Source organism: Tachypleus tridentatus, unplaced genomic scaffold (assembly GCF_004210375.1).
Source record: "Tachypleus tridentatus isolate NWPU-2018 unplaced genomic scaffold, ASM421037v1 Hic_cluster_2, whole genome shotgun sequence".
NCBI lineage: Eukaryota > Metazoa > Arthropoda > Merostomata > Xiphosura > Limulidae > Tachypleus > Tachypleus tridentatus.
This window is the reverse complement of record NW_027467782.1, coordinates 37,597,696-37,613,323: the sequence shown is the minus strand read 5'-3', so window position 1 is coordinate 37,613,323 and position 15,628 is coordinate 37,597,696. Positions and strand designations below refer to the sequence as shown.

The 15,628-nt window shown below is 34.2% G+C and overlaps 1 long non-coding RNA gene across 3 annotated transcripts in view; it reads right to left on the bottom strand.

Moving 5' to 3' along the window:
• LOC143242957 (uncharacterized) overlaps positions 1–14,007 on the bottom strand; it is a 37,840-nt gene extending 23,833 nt beyond the window's left edge. For 2 of the 3 annotated variants that reach the window (XR_013023492.1, XR_013023494.1), the window contains exons 1-3: positions 13,755–14,007; positions 8,815–8,890; positions 5,119–5,201 (exon numbers count right to left, since the gene is read on the bottom strand). This is a non-coding gene — a long non-coding RNA (uncharacterized LOC143242957). The remainder of the gene's footprint in view (positions 1–5,118; positions 5,202–8,814; positions 8,891–13,754) is intronic. The other variant, XR_013023493.1, reaches the window with a different exon arrangement.
• Positions 14,008–15,628: the final 1,621 nt, after the last annotated feature.

Genomic DNA, 15,628 nt, shown 5'->3' with positions numbered 1-15,628 from the left:
AGGTAACTGAAGAAGTAGGCCCCACACTATGGTGGGGATACACCGTCTTAACCTCCACCAGTCTCACATAAAGAAAGAAAATAAAGGAATAGCAATAGATATAGAAATAGAAAAGAGAAATTGGGAGAGCAAGATGTGGGTGCTGAAGCCCACAACGTCCCACATCCATATCACCCTTCACTGCCTGCAGGGAGTTATGGGAAGGTGACTGATTTCCAAAGTAAAGAAGAAAATAATGAATTGAAAAATAAATATAAGGTAAGAATAAGAAAAAGAAACAAACAATCTGTAACAGTTTCATCAACTGACATTCACACCTCAACTTAGTCAACAATAACTTCATCTCTGAGAAATACATTGCTAGTATTTACACTTCATAATGATCCACGATGACTCTACCATTGCACTTTACAGCTCACAATGGTTAACACTAACTTCTAAACCTTTTTCGTTGTTATCTGCTAAAAATGTTCAGTATAGACTTTTTTTATCTAAGTGAAACATTAGCTAAATAGGCGACTAATTCATTTTCTCAGGTAGTTATTATTTATCACGCATGCGTTGATCACAATCGATCAAATCTACTAAACAGGAGCCATTTTTGAATAAACCAGCGCCATCTTCAGGCAGACTGTGAGTGTCATATTTCTTATTATCATTAACCAATAAACTCCATAATTCCTCCATAGCCTATTTGTATTGATTCAAGAAAGTTACGGTTTGATGAGCCAACAGAAAGTCTCATTCATTTATTACCCTGGTTTTTTTGACGATTTCCAAATCCCATGTAATTAAATTAATACTTCCTACAATAAAAGTTAGAAATTGAAGAATTAACAAAAATGTATAAAAGTGGTCTTTACAAATTCACGTTTCCTTTCAAAGAGAAACTGATAGTTCAAATGAAATACATACTGTATAAACTTACAAAGTGGTTTGGCATGAAAATGGGTTAAAAATTTACAATTATAGAATTGATTTTCTCGAAAAATCACAAACTAATTAAAGTTATCAAGAGCATATATTTAAAAACAACTGCAGGCAACAGTCTAGTCTTTCAAAATTACATGGAATTTATCAGTTGCTTGCTGAGTATAAGATACAAATGAAAGTCTGATATTGTTTCATCCATACACTTACCATTCGTAAGGCAAGTGTTAAGATAAATACCTCGGTCACACACCCATTCAGTTTAAATGCAGGCGTGCCCCAAGGGTCTGTACTCAGCCCAGTACTTTATAATATATATATTAATGACGTAACTTTTCAGAAAAAAAGTTCAAAAACATTAAACTTAACCTCAATAAAACTAACATCATCTTCACAAAGTCTATCACTTTTCTAGGCCTTACCATGACTCACAACCTATCTTGGACCCCACACTTTCAGAAAATCGCTACCCGAGCAAGTAATAAAATTTTCTCTCTTAAACGTATTAGTGGCCCCAACAAAGGCTGTTGTCCCAAAATTATTCTCGCAATATACAAAGCATTCATTAGACCCCTTTTCGAATATGGTAGTGCAGCCACATGTAACATGACTGAAGGACAATACTCAGTGTTACAAAACCTGCAAAACCGCACCATTAAAACCGCTTACCGCCTCCCCAACTATACTACCGCAACATACCTCAACTTCCTAACTCAACTATTACCAATTCAGGATCGATTCATCAAACTTACCAAACGATACTACACTAAAGCTACTGACAGAAACTCCCAAACTCGCCAATTATTCCGACTGGCAGACACACCTCAAAGTATACTTCACCATTAAACTGGACTACTAACCACAGGGACCAGTACTAACCATTACCGATAAAACAGACAATGCTGTGTTACCCATTTATATGTCATTAATGTTTTTACATTCCAGGTTGGGCACTGGGTTGGTATTGTTTTTCCGCGCCCACCCAGTGAAAGTGGTTTTCTCCGGGTACTCGGTTTCCCCACATTTCTCGCCATTTGATTTATAGATCCCCGCACCCTAGCTCTGAAAGGACCTTCTGTCTCTCTTCCTCTCACTCTCCACACTATCCTCTTTCCTATCTCTCTCTCCATATTTTATTCTCTTTCTTTCTCTCTCTCTCTCTCCCTTTCTCTGTCCCTCCTTATGTCACTGGTTCCTTTAAGAATTTGTGACCTGCTGCAGCTTGGTCTCCCTGCTCGTGGTCATGATGATTTCCGTCCAAAGTGTACCAGTCCAGCTCTCCCGCTCCTCAACTTTCCAATATTATCGTTATTTTCTGTAATACATCATTCAATTCGTTTTTTCTACCTTTCTCCTCACGACACATCTTACCTTATACGCGTGTGGGGCTGAAGAGAAACAAAAGTTTCTGAGCGCCCCAGGTTTGCCTTAAGGGTCTCCTTTAAGGACTTTAAAACCTAAACTACTACTAAGTCAGAAATAAATAATAAATAAGTAATCCATACCCGGTTGACCTAGTTTCCAGATATTTTTCGTTGCTTCAGCGTCTCTGACATTTGTGTTTCTTCGATATGTTGCAGAACTTTTTCCGAATTGTTCTAGCGAACCAAGTTTGTTTAGAAAATTTAAATTAATATTTGAACATATAAACATTTACATTGCAAAGGCCTATTATATACCTTTTCCAAAAGCGAGCAATCTTTGGTTACATCAAGATATCTACGAAATGCTAAGCTCTGTCATAAAGAAGTTCTGATAAATTCTGTTGTACTTCGACTTCATATCTCATTGATTGTCACATTAGTTGCCAGTTTGCATATTCAAAACGGTTTTGGTGTGGTTTATTCATTCCTATAAACTGAAGAGTATGATAACTCTAAATTTCAAAGGCAGCCTGGCACTGATACAATACCAATAATATCACGAGTTCTTCTTCATCATTTCCCTGAAATATCCCTTGCAGCTCATCTTTAGTATCAATTAATAAAATAAGATTAATGTTCCAAGAGTATCCTATTGGTGTTACTATAAACATATTCAAAGATTGTATCGATCTACTTAGCATGTTGAATTTGGCGATATCACTTATAAGACTGGAGTCGTGATTAATTGGATCAGTGTATAGACGTACAAATGTTCCAATGGTTTGTCTTTAGAATGCGTGGGATTTATGGTAATATTCATAGGAATTAGAGGTAGATATGTTTACCAATCATATTTCCACATGGACAAGTCCTCCCATAAAAATTATGAGAATCTGATTTCATGTTCTTTCGAAAGTAATAAATTGTTCACTTTAGATTATTTGGAAATGAAGCCTCAATGTTATATAAAAATGATACTGCTCACGTGGATTTATATTGTGAGTATTTTTAACACAATTGTAAGCAGTCTATTTCGTGCATTTATTTTGTTGAGAAACGCACTTGAAGATAATTAGTTTAGGAAACATTCTGAAATGAGTTACTTAAAACTTTTTATTACGAGATTCAAATAATATTCAACATTTTTAGGTTATAGAGCGACTGGGAAGGATATTTGAAGTAACTAGTAAAGGGAGAAACCTCAGTCAACAACGCGATAATCACCCTGTGAATAACCCTAATCCAAAAAAAGAATTAACAACAAAATACTTTCATTCTGGTAAAAAAATAGAAAGCAAACACAATACTAATGTCGTATATAAATTACATGATAGTAAGTCTCATGTATTTTAAGTCGGGGAAGTAACACCATAACTCTGAAAAATCTTTTTTTAAAAAAATTGCACCTCAGGTAAGTATATCATTCGTAACATTTACTTACCAAAGAGGAAATTCAACATCATAAAACAATAAACCTAATAATTCCTTCTAATACAAGAGTAAAACCACTCTAAACCTATGCAAAGTAAAACACTTTTATACCTATACTTAAAACTTTTATTAAATATTGTTGTGTGTATTACAACTTGAAGATGGGACTCTTAAATTATAACATGTAAATCATTAATCGCGTTTCAATACTCATGGTAGGGATAACACAGATATCACATTGTGTGGCTTTCTGCTTAATTCTAAACAAATAAGTCGACCACTTCTTCACTGTACCTCATGTGTGTGTGTGTTTTTCTTATAGGAAAGCTGCGTCGGGTTATATGCTGAATACACGGAGAGGAATCGAGCCCCTGATTTTTGAGTTGTAAATCCGTAGACTTACCACTGTATTCAGCGAAAGTATGCAATACTCTGTATAATTTGTATACAATATATATCCCAAATCATGAATATTAGAAGCTAGTAGGCCCGGAATGGCCAGGTGGGTTAAGACGTTCGACCCGCAATTCGCGGGTTCGAATCCATGTAGCACCAAACATACTAACCCTTTCAGCTCGGTAGCAGTTCCTAATTTAGCAGTGTAAGACTAGAGGGAAGGAAGCTAGTCATCACCACCCACCGCCAACTTTTGGGCTACTCTTTTACCAACGAATAGTGGAATTGACCGTCATATTATAACGACCCCACGGCTGAAAGGGCAAACATGTTTAGTGCGACGGGGATTCAAACCCGCGACCCTCGGATTATGAATCGAACGCCTTAACCCACCTGGCCATGCCGGGCCATTTCTCGTATATATATATATATAGCTTTATGTACTGTTATCTGTATTCATAAACAACATTACGAATCTTGTTGTCTTTACGATCTCTAGTGATAACGATAGGCCTCGTCTGTAATGATATGGTCGATCACGTGTTGTTTTATAAATGAGATTATAATTAAAAGTTTTAATTCAAATACCTTTTAACTACCGGTTTTTTTGTCGTATTTAGTCCAATTCAGACACTAAATCATAAGAAGTGTAAAATCATTTAGAGAGGAATAAGGGCAAAGGATATCTTCGTTTGAAGTGGTTCTTCAACTCTTTTATTATCGGAAAACCTTCTTTGCTTCACTAACCTCTGCATTAATACCCATGCTATATATATTTTATGATAAAATCACGTAAACTGCATATAGTATCAGGCTGGACATGCAAATGGCGTTTTGGGAAATATTTTGTCTCTCATTATTATTGGTATATAGCAGTTGATGCGATTTGTTAATATAAAAAAAGTTGTTATTGCTGTTAATCACATTAGTGTTTTAATCTTACTGATACTATTTAGTGTTAATATGTTAGTATGTAATAATAGCTGGATTTCATTACCTAAAGAGCTGTTCTCAACTGTATTCTCGCCAAGGGCAGAGCGCTGAATGCCCACTGTATCGAATTGTACTTATCTCAGAAATCTATGTTACAAAATAAAAAATAATGGTTAAAATTAATTAGTTATCATAGTCATTCACGTTTTTAAATCCTTATTACAAAAAAAATACACATCTGTATAAAAAAGACGTGTAGTAATTTTAGTTTCCTAATTCTGTTTGTTCGGTCATACGCTGCATTGTTACATTTTCAACATTTACTCTGTAGTTATTACATGAGTGTGAACCTTAATATCAATATAGAACATTGAGAAATCTTTTTATCCAAGACTTTAGCACCTCATACTTTGAGGGCTAGGATACTCATACCATCAGCATAATTAAACAATTATATAAAAAAGTATAAAAAATTATATAAAAAAGTTACACTGGATAAGTATATCGTGATGTGTTTGTTTTGTTTTCAGTTTTTCGTAAAGTTACACAAGGGCTACCTGCGATAGCCGTCCTTTCTTCAACAATATAAGAGTGGAGGGAAGGTAGTTCGTCATCACCTCCCAGCACCAACTTGCTAACGAATAGTTATATTGCACGTCACATTATAACTCCACCATCTCTGAAAGGGCTAGCATGTTTGGTGTGACGGAAATTCAAACCTAAACCGACTACATGTTCCGACTTTACGCATGTCTATCTCTTTATTTGAAGTTAAGGTACTTTTGCACCCAGCATCTTAACATGTCCATTTCTCAGTTAAATTACCAATGAACCGAGAACAAAAGCATCCAAAACTTAAGCATAAATCATTTAACAAACTAGTAATATAAGTAATGTCAGCTTTCGTTAATGTACTTTTTGTTACTGTAACATTTCAGTTTTTGAAACGTTCTTTCATATTTCTATAAATGTTTAATTTAATAAATATCCTCATAGATACTTCTCTTCATCTTTGAAATGTGTTTTGGGTTCGTAGAGTGACATCCACATAACTTATATATTGTTTTACTTTAATTATCTGTTTGAGTAAAGAAGCATCATTTCGAATGAGAGTTTGGTTGTTAGATATCCAACTCCTCTAATCACTACAAACTTCATAAAGCAACAATTTGGCCAAGCTACTACTACTGCCATCAGACTGTTATGTAAATTTAAGTTTTTTCTTTCGAGTCTTCAACATAATGTACTTCGTGATCACGAGAAATCTACTTGATGTAACAATGTATTTCAATACTGCTAGTGTGGGTATTAAAACTTTTATTAAAATAAAGAAGACAACAAAGCTTCAAACTTCTTAGTTTGAATAAATTTCTTTGTACAATTAATTGATATATTATGCGCATAATGCGATAAGTTGCCATGTCGGAGATACCCAGTGATTTAGGCTTAACAGACCGTAATTTTGAACCAAAAAACATTGGTAAGGTAATCAGTCCACACCATTTACCGTCTGAAGAGTTTTTCTTAAAGAAAAGTGGGATTGACTGTTACTATTATGACGCACATACAGCTGAAAGAACGAAGCATGGTCAGTAGTACCACTTCTCAAACACAAGACCCAAATTAAATAATAACATGATCATAAGAACGTGAGAATCTAACATTTTGTTCGTTACGAATAGCCCAAATGTTGGTGATGTTTGGTGTTGATAAGTTGTTTTCCCTCTAATCTATCACTTCAAAGTCAGGGACTGATGACACAGATAGTCATCGCTAAATTAAAAACCAATCAATCTGTGAGGTCTTACTACCCGATATGGATTATATCGCTTCCTTACAGACCCTTCATACCGAAGATGTAATACTGTATAAAACAAAATGCAAGAAAACCTAGGGAGTGAAGTACCCATAGCTCAGGACTTCAAGACTGACCTGCGATTCCAGAGCTCCACGTCATAGCTTTCAACAGGATAGTGAGGCCATTTTGGTAGGACTCTTCGAAGAACCAACCTGTGTGTCATTCATACGAAAACAGTGAGAATCATGCAGAAAAACAACAAACTTAACCCACGAATGCGAGGAATACGGGCTTAAACAGTAAAAGCATTTGCGGCCTATTGCTCACTTCTTTAAGCGAACTACCAGTAATCCAGACTATGGGACTGAGGGTTCTTGGTTAAGTCCAGTTACTACTAAACGAAATAATGCCCTGCACTTTGGTGCTGTGTTGGCATGCTATAAGAGTGACAGTCAAACAAGAGTAGTTCAAGAGTCAAATATATATATCAATAAAGATTAGATTGCAGGAATTAGTGTTTAATTTACGTTATCTTAAAACTGAAACTTTCCACGAGGGAAGGCAGACAGTCAGTATATAGCTTCCTCCACTATCAATTGTGGTATCCCAAGTGGTCCTGGCCTGACTAGGTGGTTAAGGCGATCGACTCGTAATCTAAGTATCGCGGGTTCGAATCCCCGTCCCACCAAACACGCTTACCCTTTCAATCTTGAAGCGTTATAATATGTGACCAACTATTCGTTGGCACAAGTGTTGGCGGTGGGAGGTGATGAGTAGCTGCCTTCCCTGTAGTCGTATACTACTAAATTTGGGACGACTAGCACAGATAGTCCCCATGTACTTTTACGGGAAATTAAAAAAAAAGGAAAAAGAATCACACACAATAATACACTCGTAGCTCTTAAATGTGATGTGTAATAAATTGTTTGCTTGTTTGTCATCAGATCCCAACATAGACCCTCTGATACAAAATATAACATCCTAATCATTAAATCACACCGAGCCTAACATTTTTCCTTTAACAGGAAATAAGTTTCTCTCTTTATTCTCTGTCGAGGTCTTTCTCTCACGTTATTACATAAGTTAGAGATATTGGGTTGCGCCTTTATTTATTTAAACTGAATCTACCTACAGATATAAGTTTAACAGTACTCTCATGCTTAAGCAATAAATAATTGCCACTATTCCTTAGCTAAGTGTATTCAGTCATAATATTTCATTATTTCACACCATCAAATATAGTATCTCACATGAAGGCGGATGTATCAAAATAGTACCTCATAAACAGTCGAAGGTCTTAAATTAATACTTAGCCTGAAATCAGATGTATCAACATAATATCTCGTATGAAAGAAGATACATGGCTATAGTATCTCACATGAAGGAAGATATTTCTAACAGCAGTTTGGGCACACAAGCCAAACTTTACTGAAGCACTAAGGTAAGTAATATAAATAACACTGCTGTTCAATAAAATGAGAAACAAAAAAGTGTTTTTTTCTTTCAGTTTCTTGTATATTAAATCTAAAACAATGTATTTTTTTATCATTTTATTCACTTACGATAAATACTTGATAAATCTTCACACAAAAATTTAGTAAATAATAGTTACTGTGAGGAAAAACATGTTTAATCATTATATAGAATGTCGGTAGGTAGTGCTAGCTATAACTGAAAATCTTGTTTGGTTTCATTCGTAAGGTTAATTAAACGTACTGACATTTGAACTTCCCAAAAAAAGCATTGAGCATACTTGACATTTTGAAATGTGGGAGAGATACAATTGAACACCTAACCCTGCTATTCAATTAAAAGATAGTCGGTATTGAGGTCAGATACTCTCCCACAACTGTATGATAAAATGATTAATTCCTGTTCCACATACTTTAAATATCAAGAACTGGAACATAACATGTATCTTTCCACAGAGCAATAAAACATCGAAATAAGAGCTAGCTTTACCATCCACCAAGGATATCTCACAGCTTCAGGTTTTGAAGCCCAGAGGAATGGCGCTTAAGAACCACTTCAGTTGAACCTTAAGAGAGAGAGTCGTATTTAAAACCGATTTACGTACTGTATCGATTACATGAAACCGAGAGAAAATGAAAATATCAGTTATTAATAACAGAAAAATGTGTAATTCTTTAAACCTGACGATATCTTGATTTAACATCGTAAAAATGTTAATTAAATAAGTACGACATTTCTTGCATTTTTATATTAGATATTGATAATAAAGTATAAAATCTGACTTATTCCACTTAAGTAAATTAAGTTTTATTTAATCCCAGAGTAACTTACTTTAAAAGATCGTTACTCACCTTTTGAAAGTATAAAACAAGAATGAAACTAGTTAATTCAACCTATACAAATCTTTATAAACAATACAGAAGTAAACCAGCTGGTATCTTTAACTTCTATTTACTAGCTTTTACAACACACTCTACTAATTAAATTAATCACCTAGACACAGTTAGTTTCACAAGATCTCTCTCAGTTATATAACATAAGTATTTTGCTATGTAATAACTATAGCTATATAGTATGTAAAAGGGTTTCAGCTCGGTTTTCCTAAGGATACACCTTACTAGACTACATTACAATAATATAACTGGTTTTATTATTCGAAAGTAGTTTTCACAATTAAAAGGGCTTTCGTCACCACTATTGCAGAAGATCAAAACAGTATTTCAATTTAGTATTTACTTTTAATATTGCAGACTGAGGGAAAATGTGAGTTGTTATAAATACATATTGCCACGCTAATATTACTTAGTAATTTATAAATTTATATGTTTAATAATTTAAAATATTCTTTTAAAAATTGAAATTCAAACAACACATGACTTAAAGAACTAATGTGCAGTTGACAACATGCCACTGCACTTGTGGTTTTGAATTTTTTTAAAGTTTAACTTAAGTTGAAGATGAAATAAATAAGTGATACAAATTGGGTAGCTCGAGTAGACCCCTCTGTGACACAGCGGTATGCATTCGGGATTTACAACTATAGTGAGCAGGGTTTGATATCCATGGTGTGCTGAGAACAAATACCGCATTTTGTAGCTTTGCGATTAATTACAAACATAATATATAGATCAGAGTACTTCTCCAGACAATGTTAAAAAAAAAACAACAACACAAACTCTACAAAATTCTTCACAGTCAATAAAGTCCTCTTCTAAATTGGTTTCATTATTTCTAAAAATATCCAAGGTTTGACGTTATAAAAACAATAAATATAAAACAAATTAGTCGGTATGATTAATAAACTTCATATTCTCGCTCTAAGACGAATTACTTATTTCTACTTGTAATATATTTAACACATTAATCATAGTTATGTGTTTTCATGAACATCTGTTGATTGTTCCAATATTTCGATCTTAATTAAATTAATTAATAAAGTTAACAGTCACCATCGTCTTACTAACAAATGAATGTACATTATTTATAATACTGTCTTTTACAAAATACAAATTATATTTTTTTCCAAGTTCTCGGTTAATTTTAAGCTAATCCAGACAGTTTTCTCATGATAAAATCTAAATTATGTTTTCCTTATTTGTAGATATTATTGGGAAATCAACTTCACATGAAACTTGTCCTTATTCTTAGTCTACACAAAAATCAACCAACGGTATTTAAGTTAAGAGTGTTTTGGTCTCTGGATCAAGGCATCCCACTGTACTTACACGCAACAATCCTTCACAGATTCAAAATTATCTTAATTAAAGCATAATATATACAGAGCTGTTCAATGTTTAATTCTGCACGCGTGTAAATAACTTATTTAATAAATAAAATTACTTTGATTCTCTACGTTCTCAGATTCTAAATATACTGCGGTATACAGCATGCGAGAAGATGGAGCATGACAGACATCAGAATTTTAACGTTTCGTCTACAGTTGCCATGGCAACTGTGTAACACAAAACAAACCGAAACTGCATCTGTTTCCCGTGATGTCGATTATAGAAAAATGAAAATAATCCACTTAACAAAGAAAACACACAGTAACAACTACAACGTTTAAAAACCAAAATCGAAGGTCACCACAACCTAAACGGGTAAAATTCCACGCAAACAAAGCTCAGTTTTACGATGTAACTACTGGCACGTTCCTTCTTTCAGACAGTTAAAATATGAAAAACAAAATGTGCAGATAAAAAATACAGTTGCCTTTTATGCTAAAACTCGAATCAAACTATATATAGTCAATGTGTTGTTAATAATGTGTACAGTAAAATATGTGACACTACACTATTAACGGTCTTGAGAAACATCTACACTTGGTTTTGAAAATCATCGTAATTTAAATTACCATTATTTTTTTATCATCAGGAATACAAGTCGGATGAGAAGTAAGCAACAGTAAATTCATCAATAAAGAAGTGAATATATGCAATGTTTTTACCATCAATAAAGACAAAACATGTACTTTGATAAACTGTACAGATGTTAGTGTTTTTTGGTGAAAAGATAAGAGTGGATTCGAGTCCTTGCCAGTGAGATTATAGAGACAAAATTCGAATGTACACTACAGCAAGAAGAGATATAATTATAGAAATTTATACTTTGGTGATTAAAGTTATAAAAATAAAGACCACAGGACAATTAAAGTCAGTAACGATAAAAAATGATTTAAATTTAACTAGACGATATATGTAAGAGAAAACTTAATCACACTATTGAAGAAAATGAAAGAAAACCTGTAAAAGGCTGAAAACACAAAGTAACGTAACAGCTCCACTAAATTTTTAAAGTAGTCATTAGTCTTTTCAATAGAAAAGGTCCGGCATGGCCAGGTGGGTTAAGGTGTTCGACTCAAGGTTCAGCATGGCCAGGTGGGATAAGGTGTTCGACTTGTAATCTGAGGTTCGAATCCCGGTTACACCAAACATGCTCAACCTTTCAGCCGTACCACCGTTATAATATGACGGTCAATCTTGGTAAAATGTTGGTAAAAGAGTAACCCAAGAGTTGGCGGCGAGTGGTGATGACTAGCTGCCTTCCTTCTAGTCTTACACTGCAAAATTAGGGACATCTATCGCAGATAACAATTAAGTAGTTTTGAGCGAAATTAAAAAAAATTCAATAGAAAATTTAGTGCTTTCCAAAATACGCTACTGTTTTCTTCCAAAAGTCTCTAGGTGTCTGACGGATCGTATCTGTTTTTCAAAGATGTATAAATACTTTATCTGTGGGGGTTTTATGAGTTGTGGATATAAAGTTTACCACAATTATAGGAGCCATACAAATATATACATGACTCCAGCCTACGAATCTGAACACCTCCGGAAACAGTAATATTATTTGATGCCCACAGGTCTTACATCTCTTGCTATACATAGCTTTGTAGGATATCAGCTCTTTCGAAAAGAGTAAAGATAAACCCATTAGATGCCAATTGATATCTGCCCTGTTCAGCCGTGTGAATGTGTTATATTGCAAACAGACACCATCAATGTCAACTGTTTGACAAAATTGTCCATTTTATTAGTCCATTGCTCTGTATGTTTCCTGCTAGGTGACTCAGGCTGCCGTGGTTATAACAAGGAAGGAAAACAGTTTTTTTGTATTAAGATGGATACAACTTTTTTTAATATGGAAGATTTAAAAATATTTGTTGCTATCAGGTGTTTTTAAACTCGTAAATGTTGTTAAGTTTAAACGTCACACCAACAGTTCGCCTACAGGAAGCGATTATCATCATGGAAAACTGTACCAATCTTTTTTTTCTAATCTTAATCACAAATATAAAGTTAAGAAACTGCTGTAAAAACATATAAAACACGTTGAACACACAAATATCTGTGTAACGGATAATCAGGTCTGTTTTGTTTTTAACAAGCACCAAATAATTGTTACTAAAGTTTTTAATAATCACAGATGAAATGATTAACAAAAGAAGGCTTGAAGGAAAGTCAAATGGTAATGGAATTCTAACAGTACACCCACATTTCACTTGTAGCTGAAAACTAACTTTGTATTAGATGGAACAAAAAGATACACATAAAATTATATGTTCATAAAACTGTGTTAGTGGAGTCATTCTTAAAAAAAACATCTATAATCTTATTTATTTTGGTCGTAATTGTAGCAAAAATAGAAACTTCATCTATATTTTAAAACTATTTTAACATAACCAATCATAAAATAGTGGGAAAGAAGAAATTTAAAAGCAAAAATACTTTAATTTGATTGGTATTTGTATTTTCTTTAAACCAGCCTTTCCCAGAAATTTGTAGAAATTTCTTGAGAGTAATACACAAAATTTCTTTTACGAAATCGCACTAGAACATTCTTGAAACTTCGAACGACGCGCTTGATTCATATAAAAACCGAGAGACAGTATTACGTGAAGAATGTTGTTAGTCACTAACCATCAGAATGCAATATTAGAACTGTGATTAGCCCTAACTATTCGGAAAACTACACAATTTGGCTAGCAGCATTTATAGATTTTTAACATTACAAGCAGTTTAACTTCAGTTAATCAACTTTACATTATTATTACTTCGAAAATGTTAAATATATTCGGCGGAAAAATTCAGCTTGTAAGGATGTGCAGCCTATCAAACTAAATAGCTTAAACGAGAAGTAGCACTATTAACGTCTACAAGTTTATAAAACTGTTGTATATAATCCATCATTTGTAATAACTCTTTAGTGATAACGGTTTTCATAAATTATAATTTTTGTATTAAAATATATTTATCTTAAAAAAGAACATTGTTTCTTTCAAACTTGTTACAAAATATCATAAATTTAATACGTATTAACATTTATTTATCTTCTATTTTCAAATTCATATTTGTACTGATTTGAATCAGTAATACGTAAAGTAAGTAACGTAATAAAGAGGAGACTCGTCAAGGATAAAGAATAATACGTACCAAGTTGAATTTTATACACGTCATGTTCTGATAGAATCCAGAGATCTGATACACAAATGTATATATTTAAAAACTGCTTGAATGTGTTAAGAAAACTTATAAGAAGAGAAGCGAACAACTTTTCGACCTTCTTCGATCGTCGTCAAGCTCACAAAGAAAGGAAGAGGTAAGTGACTGATAGCTGACCACATGTGTGAAGAGAGTTGTGTAATTGAGAGAAGGAATGTAGAGGGCGTGCTTAGATGTTTGATGTTTATTTTGGGCTTGAGTTGCTGTATAAGTAATGCTTTGATTTTGAGTTTGTTTATGTTGGTTTCTTTATTTAGTAATTGGGTGTTTTTTATGGTTATATTGTTTTTATTTGATTTGAAGTGTTCGAAAACGTGTGAAGGTGATTTTTTGTGTTCTGTTTTTAGACTCAACCACTCATTTGAGAAGAGCTTCCAAAGATGAAAATAATAAAAGTGAAAATAAAAAACACAACTTTATTACCATACTCAAACGAAGCGTTAATAGGTAAATACGTAACGAAATTTAATCATTTGTGTTCAAGCATTAGCGTTCTCAACATCTCCCACTGACATCTCCTGTGTTAGATTGAGGAAAATATATGGCAAAGGCTGAAAACTTGACATAGTGTGAAAGTGGCAGAACTGTCAAGCTGCTAAAGCAAGGTCTCTCTCAACGTGCCATTGCTGGTGTGATTGAACGTAGTAAAACTACTGTTGCAAATATCTTAAAAGACCTTGACCGGAACGAGAATTTCAAGTGGTCGACCAAAAAAATTTCGCTTACGTTGAGCACTGGGATTCGACGGTTTATCCAGCAAGACAACACCAGCCAATCGTAGAACCAGATTAAGGCCCTATCGGACGCAGAATGCAGCTCAAAAACAATAAGACGGCATTTACAAGAGAAAGGCTTTAGAAAACGTAAACGTGTTCAAAGGCCACGCCTCCTTCCACACCACAAAACAGCTCTTTTAAACTTTGCTGAGAAGCACCAAACATGGGACGTAGAAAAGTGGACAAATGTTTTGTTCTCTAATGAGAAAAAATTTAACCTGGGTGGTCCAGATGGCTTCAAACGTTATTGGCACGACAAGGATATCTCACCGAAGACATTTTCTACACGACACAGTGAAGGAGCTTCCATCATGATCTGGGGTTCTTTCTTCTTCCATGAAACAATGGAGCTTCAGGTTATACAAGGGCGTCAAACAGCAGGTGGCGATATTGGCAGTCACCATTATTGACTGAATACCCTCGCTTGTGTAAAAATGACTGGATCTTTCAGCAGGACAACGTTGAAATCCACAATACCCGCAGGACAAAGGATTTTTTCATGGCGAATAACGCGTTTCTTTTGGACCATTCAGCGTGTTCGTCCAAACTGAACCCCAATGAAAATGTTTGGGGTGGATGGCAAAGGAAGTCTATAGAAATGAACGTCAATTTCAAAAGTGCATGATTTTCGTAAAGTCATCTTCACCACTTGGAATAACATTCCAGTCAGCCTTCTGCAAACGTTTCTGTCAATCATGCCAAAGCGAATGTTTGAAGTTATTCGCAATGACAGCCGTGCAATTCACTACTGAGACCTCTTGTTGGGCATTTTCTATCCTGTTTAGGACTTCTTTTTGGTATGGTCTTAAACATTTGACCAGCTAGTATTTAGGCTTATTTCATAGTGTTCACATTTTCCCTATTAAATGCTAAAAATGTTGTGTTTTTTTCCTTTTCTTATTTCCATCTTTCGAAGCTCTACTCAAATAAGTGGTTGAGTCTAACAACGCAAAATGCATATTTTTTATTTATGTTCATTGGCCTTAAGATTTTGGCTAGCAGCGTATATATTTTATCTACATGTGGTTT